The sequence below is a fragment of the Euprymna scolopes genome, chromosome 27 (genome assembly GCF_053919585.1).
Source record: "Euprymna scolopes isolate OS-2025 chromosome 27, ASM5391958v1, whole genome shotgun sequence".
NCBI lineage: Eukaryota > Metazoa > Mollusca > Cephalopoda > Sepiida > Sepiolidae > Euprymna > Euprymna scolopes.
Window position 1 is genome coordinate 38,221,609 of NC_136508.1, and position 16,506 is coordinate 38,238,114.

Genomic DNA, 16,506 nt, shown 5'->3' on the forward strand with positions numbered 1-16,506 from the left:
CGGGTTTGTTGAGGGTGTCTACGTCGTGGAGGCACAAGTGTCTGCAGTTCGTCAGAGCATTCACCATTAAAATACTTGTAGAACAGGCAGAGGGATGCAACGTTTCGTCGATGGGACAGAGGCTGAAGCTTAGATGCCAGTTCAGGGCCTATCAGATTGGCGACTCTCTTTTGAACCTTGTCTAGGAGCGAGAGACTAGTAGCAGATGCACCAGCCCAAATGTGACAACAATACTCCATACATGGGCGAATGGTGGCCTTATAGAGGTGCAGGATAATATTGACAAATATTAGGATCCCGGAGGGACGTCGGGTATTCCTGTTGCTTACATTAATATATACTTTTAAAATTAAGTATAAATAAGACTTGCCAGGTGCATGAGACAGTAACATATCACCTATTGACGGTATTAGTGTGTCGTTGAATCAAGCAAAGCGAATGGAAGAGATGAACTTGGTTTACCGATTCCATAGTCGAAGAAATGAAGCCACCTGCAACGCCACCTTCGAAACGCTTAACCATCTGCAAATTTATTGATGACTGTTTTGGATTCATCTAATTAAAGAGAAAATATTGTTTTTTTCTTTTCTATTTTTCTCTCTTCTTTTTTCTTTCTTTTTTTGTTTTTTCCAAAGTAAGAAAAATGCGAAAATATTATGAAAAGACATTTTCATAAGATAAAAAGCGAAAATAATAAAAAATAATCTGATTTTTTTTTTTTAGGTAAAAAAAAATGTTGGTGCTTATTCAGATTGGCGCTTCTGACGGCAATTAAAAGTAAAGAAAATATAGAAAAGTGTTTATAATGGACGTATGAACTAGTTACACTACGAAGATGTCATATTCCAAAAATCAGATGAATCGATCAAGTAGTTTTATTTCAAACAGAAAATAATTTATTTTTATCGATTTTACTACTAGACTGCATTGAACACAAGGCTGATTTTTTTGCACTTTGATTTAAGTTGCCCCTTCCTTTATTTCGTCAGATTTAATCATGGTCGACGAAAACACAGGCTCGCTTAGTCGTAAAATTTGATTTTCTTGAATAAAAAAAAAAAAAACACTATTTGATCAAATTACGTGATTTTTGGAATATTTCATCTTCGTTCCGTAATTGGTACGTACATCACACAGATTTTCTTTACTTTTAATTGCTGCCATAAGTGCCAATCTGAATAAGTACCGAAATCTTTTCCGTAGATTGTTACCTCGATCATGAGGAATTGACTTAAAAAGAACTAACCCCAGACTTTTTTTTGAAAAAAAAACACTCTGGTTCCTCACATTTTTGTTTTTACCATATTGTGTTGTGCATGTTTGTCTCCTTTTCTTTATATGAGCAGATCGTAGTTTTAGTGGCTGCTGATCGAAACCTTCATGTCGGTATCGTTTTTGAATGCGTTTGTGTAAACGAAGGCGTTGCTCATTGGGTAAACATCCGATTATAACGCTCAGAATCCCTGAAAATATGTTGACATTTAGATTTTCCTTAGACCGGGCGAGTGCTGCCTGCATGATAGCGCAGGGGTAGCGGTGTAAATTTTTAGATCGACGGTTGAGTATCGATCTCGGCTTGACGTACTTGCTTGTCTAGCTCCACTGATGAGCTGTAAACCATGAAACAGTACTGTCTGTGGACTGGATGACTGTGTGTGGATTGAAACGATTTAAATCAAATTTCAGAAAGAAGAGTCCGTGCAAAATCGATGTTTTTCAATCATCAAATCTTATTACGTTATTATTAATCTCTATTTTATCGTATGGCGTAATATTGAGCTTATGTTTCAGTTAAAGTTGAAACATAAAATTCATTTAGATAGCTTCACGTTAGAATTTTAATCAAATTTTAAATAATTAATACACTTATATAATGAATGAATGACAATAGACTATATTCCAAAATTCATGATGTTGACCATCTTACAATGTATTCCTTTAATTCAGTTGACATTTAAAATTCTTCAATGTCAACTCAATTAAAGGAATAAATAAGATGGCCAACATTATGAACATATATATAAGCAAAGAGTTGATTAAACATGTTAAAAACACTTTCACAAAAGTAAAAAAAAAACAAAAAAACATTTAATTTCCAAACAGGAAACACAAAAGAAGTGGATTGTCCTTAATCCGCGGAATTTCGAAAGAAATACTTTCCTTCTCATCAGAAGGGAGGAATTAGCGGACCCAGATTTTGCTTATAAAGTATTTAATGATACTGCAAGCGAGCTATAGGGCGTACTTATATTTATAGCTATAGATAGATAGATAGATGTATGTATGTATACACTCGAGCATGCTTGGATACAACCCAAAATATAATCGATATTTTCTTAGCCCATACCCGACCCTAACTCTAAAGATAGTTGAAATTTATAGCGAATTTATTTACATCTTGTATAGACATCTAAACAAACCTGCGAGTGGAGAGGATGAGGAGGCTGGTCTAGGATGATGTTCGTTCAACTTTATTGGCAGTCATAATGAATTAGTCTGCGTAAATAACTCAACGAAAACAATGTTGTCATTATATTTAGACTAGAACCTGGCAGAATAGACTAATTCTAATAAACGATCATTTTTCACTCCATGGAACTGACAACCAAAGAGATGATGCGATGAGAAGAATGCCATGTTTTTGGACAACCAAATTTACGATGCCTTGCTCTTGCTCTCTCTCTCACTCTCTAAATGTTGAGGAAAGCAGAATCTGGAATGAAACCATCCATATCTAAATTATTAGCAAATCGATTACGTTTCAGTTTTTTTTTTTTTTTTTTTTTTTCAGGATTTTTTCCAGGAGTGATTTTTTGTTTTTTAATTAATATTATTCAGAAAATTAACATGCTGATGATACACTCGAACATTCCTTCTGACACACACACACACACACACACACACACACACACACATATATATATATACACACACACACATATACACACACACACACACATATATATATATATATACACACACGCACATACATACATACACACATACATATGTTTCAGTTACACATGTTTCTGTTACCGGATCATATTCACGACTTGGCTGACTTGAACAGAAGTCATTGTGATTACGATCCGGTAACAGAAACATGGGTAACTGAAACAGATAAACGGTAATAAAAATATATATTTGCTCTGCAATAGTATTGAACACCTTCTTCAGGTTTTTACTTATTAACAGTTTTGCTATATTTTATATATATATATATATATATATATATATATATTCTATATATATGTTATATATTATTATACTATATGTTATATATATATATATATATATTCTATATATATGTTATATATTATTATACTATATGTTATATATGTTATATATTATTATACTATATGTTATATATATTATATATTATTATACTATATGTTATATATATATTATTATATCATTATATTATATATATTATATGTATTATATATATCATATACAGTGATGATCATATTTATTGGCACGGTAAAATAAAAGTTAAATTTTGTCTAATAAATTCTAAAAAAGGGATTAAATTAAAGAAAATAACAAAGTATATTATGTATTTTTAACTGGCCTTTCCGATGCAGCAATCGGATTTTAGAAAAAATAAATAACAAAGGAACAACAAACATAATTGCAAAAAACCCTTGTTCAAAATTATTGGCACGGCTTTGTTTTTCTTTTAGTATCAGTATAATATCAATCAATTTCCGGTTTACGTGCTTTCTGAACTTTTTTATAGCCATATTATGCTTGTTTAACGCTAATTCAGTGAATAATTTTTTTCAGATAATTTTTAGATAGCGATTTATTTAAACTATTATAAGTGACTAAATTATAATTTTCAATCGCCATGGTTAAAACTAAGGAACACAGCGAAGACGTCAGGAAGCTTGTTGTAGCATGCCATACCAATGGGGAGGGCTATGATAAGATTTCAAAGAAGCTAAACCTTCCCAAATCCACTGTTAGAGCCATAATAAACAAGTTCAAATCGCAAGGCCACGTTATGAGTTTAGAGGGTAGAGGGAGAAAAAGGATTCTTTCCCCAAGAGATGAACGGAAAATTGTTCGACAAGTAAAACAAAACCCAAGGATCTCTGTTGGGGAGATTGTTGATGAACAGAGCACTTCTGGAGTGAATGTATCTCGACATACAGTTGGTAGAGTTTTGAAGAGAGCTGGTTTAAAAGCATGTCGTCCGAGAAAGACTCCCTTATTGAAGCCTATGCACCTGAAAGCAAGGCTAGCCTTTGCAAAACGTCATATTGATAAAGATGTTGCATTCTGGAAACGTGTTCTATGGACTGACGAAACGAAAATAGAGTTATTTGGCCATAATAAAGTGTCTTATATTTACAGAAAATCTGGCGAAGCTTTCCTGCCTAAGAACACCATACCCACAGTGAAGCACGGTGGAGGCAGTTTGATGTTTTGGGGATCCTTTGCTGCCTCTGGACCAGGGCGACTTGTTAAGGTCACAGGTAGCATAAAAAAGGAAGATTATGTTAAAATATTGGATGAAAACCTGAAAGACTCTGCTAAAGAGCTCTCACTTGGTCGTCGTTGGTGGTTCATACAAGATAATGACCCAAAGCATTCGGCTAAACTGACTAAGAAATGGCTTGAGGACAATCATATTAATGTTTTGGAGTGGCCATCACAAAGCCCAGACCTTAATCCAATTGAAAATTTATGGAGAACATTAAAATTGAGGGTAATGCAAAGGAAGCCTAAGAATCTTATTCAATTGGAGGATTATTGTCAGGAAGAGTGGGCTAAAATTACTACTGAAGAGTGCAACAACTTGGTTGTAAACTATGAAAAGCGACTGAGGAAGGTAATCAAGGCCAAAGGCTATACAATTGATTATTAAATAAATCGTGCCAATAATTTTGAACAAGGGTTTTTTGCAATTATGTTTGTTGTTCCTTTGTTATTTATTTTTTCTAAAATCCGATTGCTGCATCGGAAAGGCCAGTTAAAAATACATAATATACTTTGCTATTTTCTTTAATTTAATCCCTTTCTTAGAATTTATTAGACAAAATTTAACTTTTATTTTACCGTGCCAATAAATATGATCATCACTGTATATTATACATATATGTATCATATATATATATATTATATGCATTATATATATATATATTATATGCATTATATATATATGTATATTATATGTATTATATATATATATTATATGTATTATATATATATATTATATGTATTATATATATATATTATATGTATCATATATATATATTATATGTATTATATATATATATTATATGTATCATATATATATATTATATGTATTATATGTATTATATATATATATGTATCATATATATATATTATATGTATTATATGTATCATATATATGTATTATATGTATCATATATATATATTATATGTATTATATGTATCATATATATGTATTATATGTATCATATATATATATTATATGTATTATATATATCATATATATTATATGTATTATATATATCATATATATATATTATATGTATTATATATATATTATATGTATTATATATATCATATATATATATATTATATGTATTATATATATATTATATGTATTATATATATATTATATGTATTATATATATATTATATGTATTATATATATCATATATATATTATATGTATTATATATATCATATATATATTATATGTATTATATATATCATATATATATTATATGTATTATATGTATTATATATATCATATATATATATTATATGTATTATATATATCATATATATATATATTATATGTATTATATATATCATATATATATATTATATGTATTATATATATCATATATATATATTATATGTATTATATATATCATATATATATGTATTATATGTATCATATATATATATATTATATGTATTATATATATCATATATATTATATGTATCATATATATATATTATATGTATTATATATATCATATATATATATTATATGTATTATATATATCATATATATATATTATATGTATTATATATATCATATATATATATGTATTATATATATCATATATATATATGTATTATATATATCATATATATATATTATATGTATTATATATATCATATATATATATCATATGTATTATATATATCATATATATATATTATATGTATTATATATATCATATATATATATTATATGTATTATATATATCATATATATATATTATATGTATTATATATATCATATATATATGTATTATATATATCATATATATATGTATTATATATATCATATATATATGTATTATATATATCATATATATATGTATTATATATATCATATATATATGTATTATATATATCATATATATATGTATTATATATATCATATATATATGTATTATATATATCATATATATATGTATTATATATATCATATATATATGTATTATATATATCATATATATATGTATTATATATATCATATATATATGTATTATATATATCATATATATATATTATATGTATTATATATATCATATATATATGTATTATATATATCATATATATATGTATTATATATATCATATATATATGTATTATATATATCATATATATATATTATATGTATTATATATATCATATCTATATATTATATGTATTATATATATCATATCTATATATTATATGTATTATATATATCATATCTATATATTATATGTATTATATATATCATATCTATATATTATATGTATTATATATATCATATCTATATATTATATGTATTATATATATCATATCTATATATTATATGTATTATATATATCATATCTATATATTATATGTATTATATATATCATATCTATATATTATATGTATTATATATATCATATCTATATATTATATGTATTATATATATCATATCTATATATTATATGTATTATATCATATCTATATATTATATGTATTATATCATATCTATATATTATATGTATTATATCATATCTATATATTATATGTATTATATCATATCTATATATTATATGTATTATATCATATCTATATATTATATGTATTATATATATCATATCTATATATTATATGTATTATATATATCATATCTATATATTATATGTATTATATATATCATATCTATATATTATATGTATTATATATATCATATCTATATATTATATGTATTATATATATCATATCTATATATTATATGTATTATATATATCATATCTATATATTATATGTATTATATATATCATATCTATATATTATATGTATTATATATATCATATCTATATATTATATGTATTATATATATCATATCTATATATTATATGTATTATATATATCATATCTATATATTATATGTATTATATATATCATATCTATATATTATATGTATTATATATATCATATCTATATATTATATGTATTATATATATCATATCTATATATTATATGTATTATATATATCATATCTATATATTATATGTATTATATATATCATATATATATATTATATGTATTATATATATCATATATATATATTATATATGTATTATATATATCATATATATATTATATATATCATATATATATGTATTATATATATCATATATATAATTATATGTATCATATATATTATATATATCATATGTATATACATATATATGTATTATATATATTATATGTATTATATATATTATATGTATTATATATATTATATGTATTATATATATTATATGTATTATATATATATATATATATATATATATATATATATATATATATATATATATATATATTCATTTTTATACAGTATATTAGTGAGGGGAGGATTCCAATAATTTTTTAAATCATTAATTATTTTGCTAGAGTTGTTTTCGGAGGGTGGGTGCAGATTATTGTAAATATGTAATGTGTACATACATTTGTGGAAACGTAAAATTACACTTGTGGGTAGTATGTAACTATAGGTTTTAGTTTTGCTGGTAGTTTAGAAGATATAAATATGTAACTTATTAATATAAGTAATGGAAAATTAGAGAGTTAAAACTTACTTACACAAACCTCTTTCTATATATATTTATGTATGCGAATATATATGTGTTTAAAAATTTTGCCTATCGAACTTCTCTCCGTTTTTTGGTCTACAGACATAAACTTTATATATAGGGTATTCGAACCCATGCGAAACCTTGTATTTAGGGTTTTAGCTGGGGAAAATCGGTGCAAAAGTGTAAAAATGAAGAAAATGGAATTTGCCAGGTGAAGGTCGAACGACCGCATTACGAATATGCATGCATAAGGCAATAGCTATTGGTTCATATTTTATTTTTTAGTCTTGCAACAACATGTCTTCATAGCCCAGGCATTAACGTCAAAGGAAAAAGTAAATCGGAAGCTAAACATTTTGGTTTCGATTCTCGTTTGTGGAGCATGAGTTTTTTGTTTTTGTTGTTGTTTTTTTTTTTACACTTAAATAATTATTATATATTGGGTCCAATTTGTTTAAATGTATGTAGGTCTAAAACTTTCGACAGAGGCGACAGATTTTCACGAGATCGGTATCCTTTTGAAGTTCGACCCTTTGCACGGCATGTATCTAAAAATTGGCCAAAAACATTAATTCATTCAGCCTCAACTGGGCAGTTTTCTACAGAGAGGGTCATTTTTTTGCTGACATTTTTTTTGTAAGTCATCCGAAACTCGCGTAAACGATGTCGCATAAAAAGCGTTATTTCGACCGCCCGTGTCGTCACAACCATGGTGGCCTCATTGATAAGAGCGTTTTTTTTTGTTTTTTTTTTTTCTCCTTTGGCGCGTTACGGGTTCAAGCCTGTTTACGCAATTTTTTTTTTTTTTTTTTTTTTTTTGCTCAACCAACACCTTTACACACACCTCCATTTTCTTTTCCGCCTTCACGTCACGTGTTCGAGCCTGCCTTATTTAAAAAAAAAAATTTTTTTTTTGCTCAACACATACCTCCAAACACTCAGGCAACGAGGCTAGTCTATAACATAAATCTCACCTGTCTGTTTAAATGTATGTGTGTATGTTTGTATGTCTGCCTAAAACTTTCGACAGAGACAACATATTTTACACCAGATCGTTTTGAAGCTTGACCCTTCAGACTTTTTCATGAACCATACTGAAACTCTTTACACTTTTATGCATCATGTCTATTTCTCGTAAACAAGATCAATATTTAAATGTCTGCAATTATTTAATTTTTCCATATGAAGCATTTGATCCTCTTTAAGAAAGGGCTTCCGGAGCCTCTCAGTCTCACTTGCAGAGTCCCAGCGCGCTGTGAAGCCTACTTTTCAGGAAACCCTGATGTAAAGCACAGACCATTAGCCACATGACATCCTTTCTCTACAATGTTGATGAATCGTAAAGAACAGCAGGACTATTGCAGTCTACCACCGTCTATTATAGTTGTATTCGTAGTTGACCATTGTCGGTCAAGATCAACCATATGTAGGTGAAGCTGTTGCCACTGTAGCATGTCAAGGAAACGTGGAGTGGGAAGGGAATTCCAAAGGTATGCGGTCTTGGGTCTTAGGAAAGAACTTAATATAGTAGACAATCTATTGGCATCTAGAGATCTCTACAGAGAAAGGGTGTTATTTGGCTGGTAATTGGGCAGGTCTTGGTATTTATGCTGGGGATGAACAACTGCAGTAAATTCTGATAGAGCATATTCCATGGGAGAACATGTAAAACAAGTACAGTGATGCGGCAGGAGCTGGAGCTCAGTAGACAGTTAGGATATTTTTCTTTCTTTTTCTTTCTTTTTTTTCTTTTTTTTCTTTTTTTTCTTTTTCTTTTTTTTTTCTTTTTCTTTTTTTTTTCTTTTTCTTTTTTTTTTTCTTTTTTTTCTTTTTTTTTTTTTTTCACCATGTCCACTAGTGGTTGGTGCACCAGCCCAGATGTGGCAAAAATGTGCTCCATTGCTTCCTGTTTCTCTTTTTAAATATGTGATTGCTAACGAATCTTGAAACTTTGTCTTCCATAATGCTAATCTAACAAGTGTGGTGACTAGCATGTTTGAAATAAAACTTTTTTTTTTTTTTTTTCAATTTCTCAATTTTTTTTTTCTTTTTCAGAATAAGAAAACTTGAACTGTTCCAAAGATTTACACTCACACTTAATGAACTAAAAAAAAAATGCAAAGAAATATTTATTTTCTTTCTTATAAAATCTCTAGATCAGAAATTAAAAAAGATTTCCAAGTCGAATATTTTAATCAAATTTTTTAACTTTTCTTTTATTTTGGACATTTTTTTTATAAGGTCCTTGCGGGAAAATGCCGTGTTTTTTAGCTTTTACTCAAGAAAAATAAATTCAATTCAAATTTTTATTTTATTTTTATTTTTTTTTTTAAGAATGTAGACTGATCTTCTCTGAGATAAATTAATACAGGAATGGCGAAGTGGGAGGCGAATAAAGTGAACGAAGGAGGAGGTGAGACAGAGAGAGAGAGAGCAAAGGAGAAAGAATGAATGAGTGATTATGGTGGTGGGAGGAGCGCACCCACTCTCCTGCGCTTCCCGGACAACAGGATGCAGAAAACTAAATAAGTGAAAAGATAGTATTTTCATCTTTTATTGTCGCTTAGGAATGAGAACCACACGAGAGCTTGGAGATCATCATTGCTGGCGTGTGTCCCAAGACTACAGATCGAATAATCTTATAGAATGAAAATTACCGAAAGTAAAAAAAAAAAAAAAAAAAAAAAAAACTTTATCTATCAATTTATCTTTCATGATAATATGTTCCAGAGAGACATAATGGGAATAGTTTATTTTTATTAGTCGCTTGCTTCCCCCTGCTCTCTCTTTATGGCAATAAGAAAACATGGCGGCGCTTAAGCACTTATTGTACCGCTATTTTTTTTAGTAAAATTTTCAAGTTAAATTCAAGTTTTACAGTATTTGTTTTTATTATTACATTTTCAGATGAAAGTATAGAATAGGTACAAAACATCCTCCCCATGTTAAGAATGGCTTTCTAAATTATGCACTTATTGTACCGTACTGAAATAATAACGTTATAAGTACCAACATTGCTGCAAATGGCAAGACAGAGCTGGATTCTTTTTTTTTTTTTTCTTCCGATTATGCGATATTCCAAAGCGTTAAAATTAGAACAATCTCAATAGTACGGAGATCTCAATAATGAAACCGAATATTAAATTAAACCTCCACAAAACATAATTTATTTACCTATAGATCCACACTAAAGTTGACATTACTCGTATATAATTTCAAATAAAATTTTCTATCGAAATTAGCAACATAAACATTCTATAAATAGCTCAACAGTGCGACACCAGAGTTATAAACACTCATACCTTTTACCTCCTTATACTTCACCGAGAACAGAAACTCATTATGTTCGTCTCAAAAAGAGTTTTTATTGATTATATAAGAAAACAATTGTTTTAGCCCGTACAAGCCTTATTAAATTAGTGTGTGTGTGTATATATATATATATATATATATATATATATATTAGTAATTTAACTAACTAGCTCTACCTACGTATTGAGCACTTTTGAAGTAAATACTTAAAGTTTACACATAAATCTATACTTGTGTATATTAATTTTATGTGAGTAAATTAAGTAGTTATATATATTGTTTTTAAATCCCCGAAACAGTGTTTCATGGTAAACAACTGATGATCCCTTAAAAAATATAAAAATTGGTATTATAGTAAATTTGAGAGTTGATGCAGTGATTGCAGGTGATTAAATGACTTACTGACTAGATGTTTTTTTTTTTTAATGAATGATAAAAAATAATTTTTTGTGTGGTTTCAAATGTTAAAAACTTCAAAGACTATATATATATATATATATATATATATATATATATATATATATATATATATTTAGTAGCCTTGAATAGGATTACAGACGTTTTTCGTATGGGCACTTTTATCAATAGTACACACATGAAACTCTAATCCTATTCGAAGTAATCTCCTCCGGCTGCAATGCACTTGCTGCACCGTTCCAACAACTTCTGGAAGGCCTCATAGAAGTCCTCTTGTGTGAGCATGTCAATGACCCTCGTCGCAGCCTCTTTCATCTTGTTTCATAACGACAGCCTCTAATGTTTTCCTCGGGCTTAGGGAATAACCAAAAGTCGCAGAGAGCAATGTCTGGACTATAGGGAGTGTGAGAAACTGTTGATGCCCATTTTGGCCATGACAACGTCTTTTTGATCTTCTCTGAGCATCCTTGGGACAAACTTCAAGCAAATCTTCCGCATCTTCAATTCCTCACAAATAATTGTGTGTACAGTTCTCAAACTGACGTTAAACCATGCACTTATTGTCTCTATAGACACATGACGGTTCTTATCCCTGAAATTCTTTATTTGACCAATCAACTCCTGTGTTTGGACTTCCTTACTCCTCTCACACCTCATCATCCCTCAGACTCCCTGCCTTGCTTGAATTTCTTATGCTACTCAAAAACTGATGCTCAATTCATGCAAGATGGTCCAAAAGCAGTCTGAAGCATTCCATACGTTTTTGTGGCATTTTTTCAAAGTTTAAAGCAGAATTTTACTGCATATTGTTCTTCTAACGTGTCCTCACGTTTAGATTGCAATTTTTAAATTCTATAGCTGTGACACTCTGGCTTTAGTAGGGTGTATTCCAATTCCTGCTGTAGACGTTCATTTGAACCTGAAATCATAAAAATCGGTCAGTTATCTCAAGCCATAACATACTGAGTTTTCAAGAATCTAGAACAATTTTAAATGCTTGTACACAAAACTCTGAAAACTTATTGAAGGCGCCTCATATATATATAATGGTGATAGCTGTTTAACTGTAACGCAGCTCTTTAGTTTTGCTATACGTGGCAAGTGTTTTTATGCACAGATTCGAAACCTGATCACTTGCCAGTATAATCAACGTTTAGGACTCCTACCTTTATACTACTGAACTTGCCTTGATAGTAAGAGAAATTAGAGCCTTTTGGTGTTTTTGTTTATATTCATACTCTATCTAATATAGAAGAGTAATGCGGTCTGGATATGACCTTAAACTATATCCGATGGTGAGGCCCCAGCTTGCGGGTTTTGGGGAGTGTGGAGCCACTCTTAAATTGCCATTGTTCCCAGGTCCACTCTGACCTGGAGTGGTAGTACCTGTTAGGGTCCCAACTATGGGTTAAATAGAAACTGATTTGAAATATATATATATATATATATATATATATATATATATAATTTAAAGGAGATTAGAACAATAGTCTAAAGAGCAGAGTGTATTTTAATGTAATAGTAAAATTACTAGTTTAATTAAAATACAGGGAAAGAAAAAGTGTAATTTAGATATATAATATATTTTTAATTTAGATATACAATAAGCTCGATAGGTAAATATCCTCGAGCTAATTTAATATTTAGTAATTTGATTGATAATTTGAAAATCAAATTATGATTAAATTAAAAATCCGTTTCATAAGAAGGAACAACAACAAAATCAATTATTTGTACGATCATTTCGGAAAACAGTGTTTTTATTGTGGTAGACATCAAGTTACGGACAATAATTATTACATATAGTTTTTTTATCAAACAAGGTTTCCTCATCAGCAAATATTGGGAAGGGTTTTTATTAAATGTGTGTATATATATATATATATATATATATATATATATATATATATATATACTATTCTTTTACTCAAAATCACTGGATTTGGCATTAAATAACCTGAAAAGGGTTGATATGCCGTAAAAGAATCAACCAACCAGAAGAGTAATTCATTATGCTGAGTGTAAACTATTATTTCCTCTCACAATAAGCTTAACTTATAAGTAAGGAGTGTATGTATAATACTAAAAATACAGTCATAGCAAGAATTGTGGAAGCACTGGAAAAAGTTTTTTAAAAAAATAAGAGTAGGAGAAATTTGAATCGAAAGGAAACTTGACACGATATAAGGCACAACACTGATAGAAATAGCTGAAATATTAAAAATCTTTTGAGTGCAAAAACCATCCTACATAAACCAGTGATGCCGAACTGCTTCGGCTAAGCTGACATAGAGTAATGCTGCAAAAACACAACGAAATATATAAAGAGTATAAAAATGTTATCTGATCCTCCCCCTCCAAAAAGAAAGAAATTGACACCAACATCAGATTATACCACACAAAATGTGTGAAGGATCCAGGAGGATGGAAAGATTATTGGAAGGGCATAGAGAGCACTGAAATCCAATGGCCATTATCAACAAAAATTCAGTAGTAAACAATTGTTATGAGAAGCGATTGAACAATTGAAATAAGTAGCATGCACTAGAAATTTGGGTAAATTTGTCACTCAGACTCCAGGGAACACCACCAATCATTATGAATAAGCAATAACTGATAACGTCTTGCTTGAAAACTCCAAGTGAATGAGTAATACTGATGGACATACATGGAAGAATAGGAATAGAAAACATTCACAACAAACACTTGTCTAGCTACAACCACTGTCAAAAATTCCCTTACTCTCTGTGTCTTAAACTGAATGAAAATTCCATGAGCCAAGTTTCTTTCCTAGAACTATTCGTTTATGCAACATGATACCACGGGGCTGCTTCTCAACCGACTATAACATGCTCGTTTTCAAGTCCAGTGTAAACAAGTTCTTATTGAGCTGTCCTTTTAAATATTCAAATTCTACCAAAGTTTCACCACAATTGATCATCAGTCACCTGACACTCATGACTCTTTATCCTTGAGTGATCTTCGGTTCAAGCGGTGACCCTTAGTAAAAAAAAAAAAAAAAAAAAATTGAGATGGGTGCACAAAAAAGAAACAATCTATTTGAGGGGAGGGGGTAGTATTTAATTTTTTCCTAAGAAAATCGTTAGCAATTTTCGTTTTCAAGTTTAATGTAAACAAGTTCATGTTGAGCTGTCTGTTTAAATAATCAAATTTGACCTCATTTCCTCCATTGGTGATCATCACTGACCACCCTAACTCTCATTAACTCATATTCTCAAGTGATTTTTGGGTCAAGTGGTGACCCCTTAGTAAAAAAAAAAAAAAAAAAAAAAAAAATTCTATTGAGGTAGATGAGATAGATACTCAGAAAAGCCAAGCTGTTTACCAGGAGCGGAGACGGCATTTAATTTTTAAGGAATCCTAAGAAAGTCACAAGTGATTTTCGAAAACTGTAAAAAAAAAAAAAAAAAAAAAAAGAAATTTTAAAGTAAAATAGTTTTGTATATTTCAACCATTTCGTTACCAATAAGGTTTTGCAATGTTTACATTCTGAGAGCTATCCTGGGTATGACCTTAAGATATCTAGTGGTAAGGTCCTTTTTGAGGAATGTGGGGTCGCCTCTTTGTTACCATTGCTCTCAGGTCTACTTTGGCCTGGAGTGGTAATATCTATTAGGGCAACTATTGATGTTTTTTTTTCTTCTTTTTCTTTATTCTTAGCAAGACTCAATCATGTTCTGCAAAGTCAAAAAGCATTTTTTCTACAAAATAATCAAACCAAACATCACACATAAATATTTGAAGACATGCAAAAACTTAAAGCGTTAAATCTTTTTCTAAAATTGCATTAAATTCATTCATTGATTCCGCATTAAATAACCTGAAAATGGTTGATATGCCTTTAAACAAAAGCAATCAACCCTTATTGCATTCTATCATTTTTAGTCTCCTAACAAAAGGAGGGTTGGCCTGTAAATTCACCCTTGTCCATTCGTCTGTCTGCACTTTTCTCAATAACTACACCATTGTAAGTTTTTAAAATTTTGCACAAACATTAAACATGATAACAGTAAAAAGGTAACAGAACAAATTTTATGGGAAAGCTCCGGTTGCCCCCCCCCCAGGGGTGCCTTTTGGGTTAAAATGGCTAAAATTGACACTTTTGTGCTTATTAAAAAGAATTGATGCCTTAGATTTTTATAAAACTTTCTGAAAAGTTATAACTGATTTCTATATAATTTTGTTTGTCTATACTTCATGATAACTCTTGGGTGTGCCCCAGGGGCTCTTTTGGGGCTAATAAAAACGCTAAATTTTTGGGGCTATTTTACCATATTTGTCCAAAATTTTCTGTGTATGTTTATTTAGCAGTTTTGCATGGTGCTGAACTCAAATTTAAATATGTTAAGGACTTGGAGACTTTTGGGGCTATTTCAGGGGGGGGGGGAGCAAATGATGGAATTTGTCATTTTTTTTTTTTTTGCATGGGGTTGAACTCAAATTTACATATATTAAGGTTTAAAACTGCACTGTTTGTTCATTTTTCACCAGTATTTGACGTCCCCAGTGAACTTTTGGGACTGAATGGGGTCGAGGGCAAATGCTGAACTTAGTCATTCACTATGCACTCATGAGGGACCATGCATGCTTCACTTTTTTCCTTAGGGATCCCTGTAAACTGAACCTTCTACATGATCTCTTCATCTATTAACCCTTTCATCCATTCTTTCATCTGACCT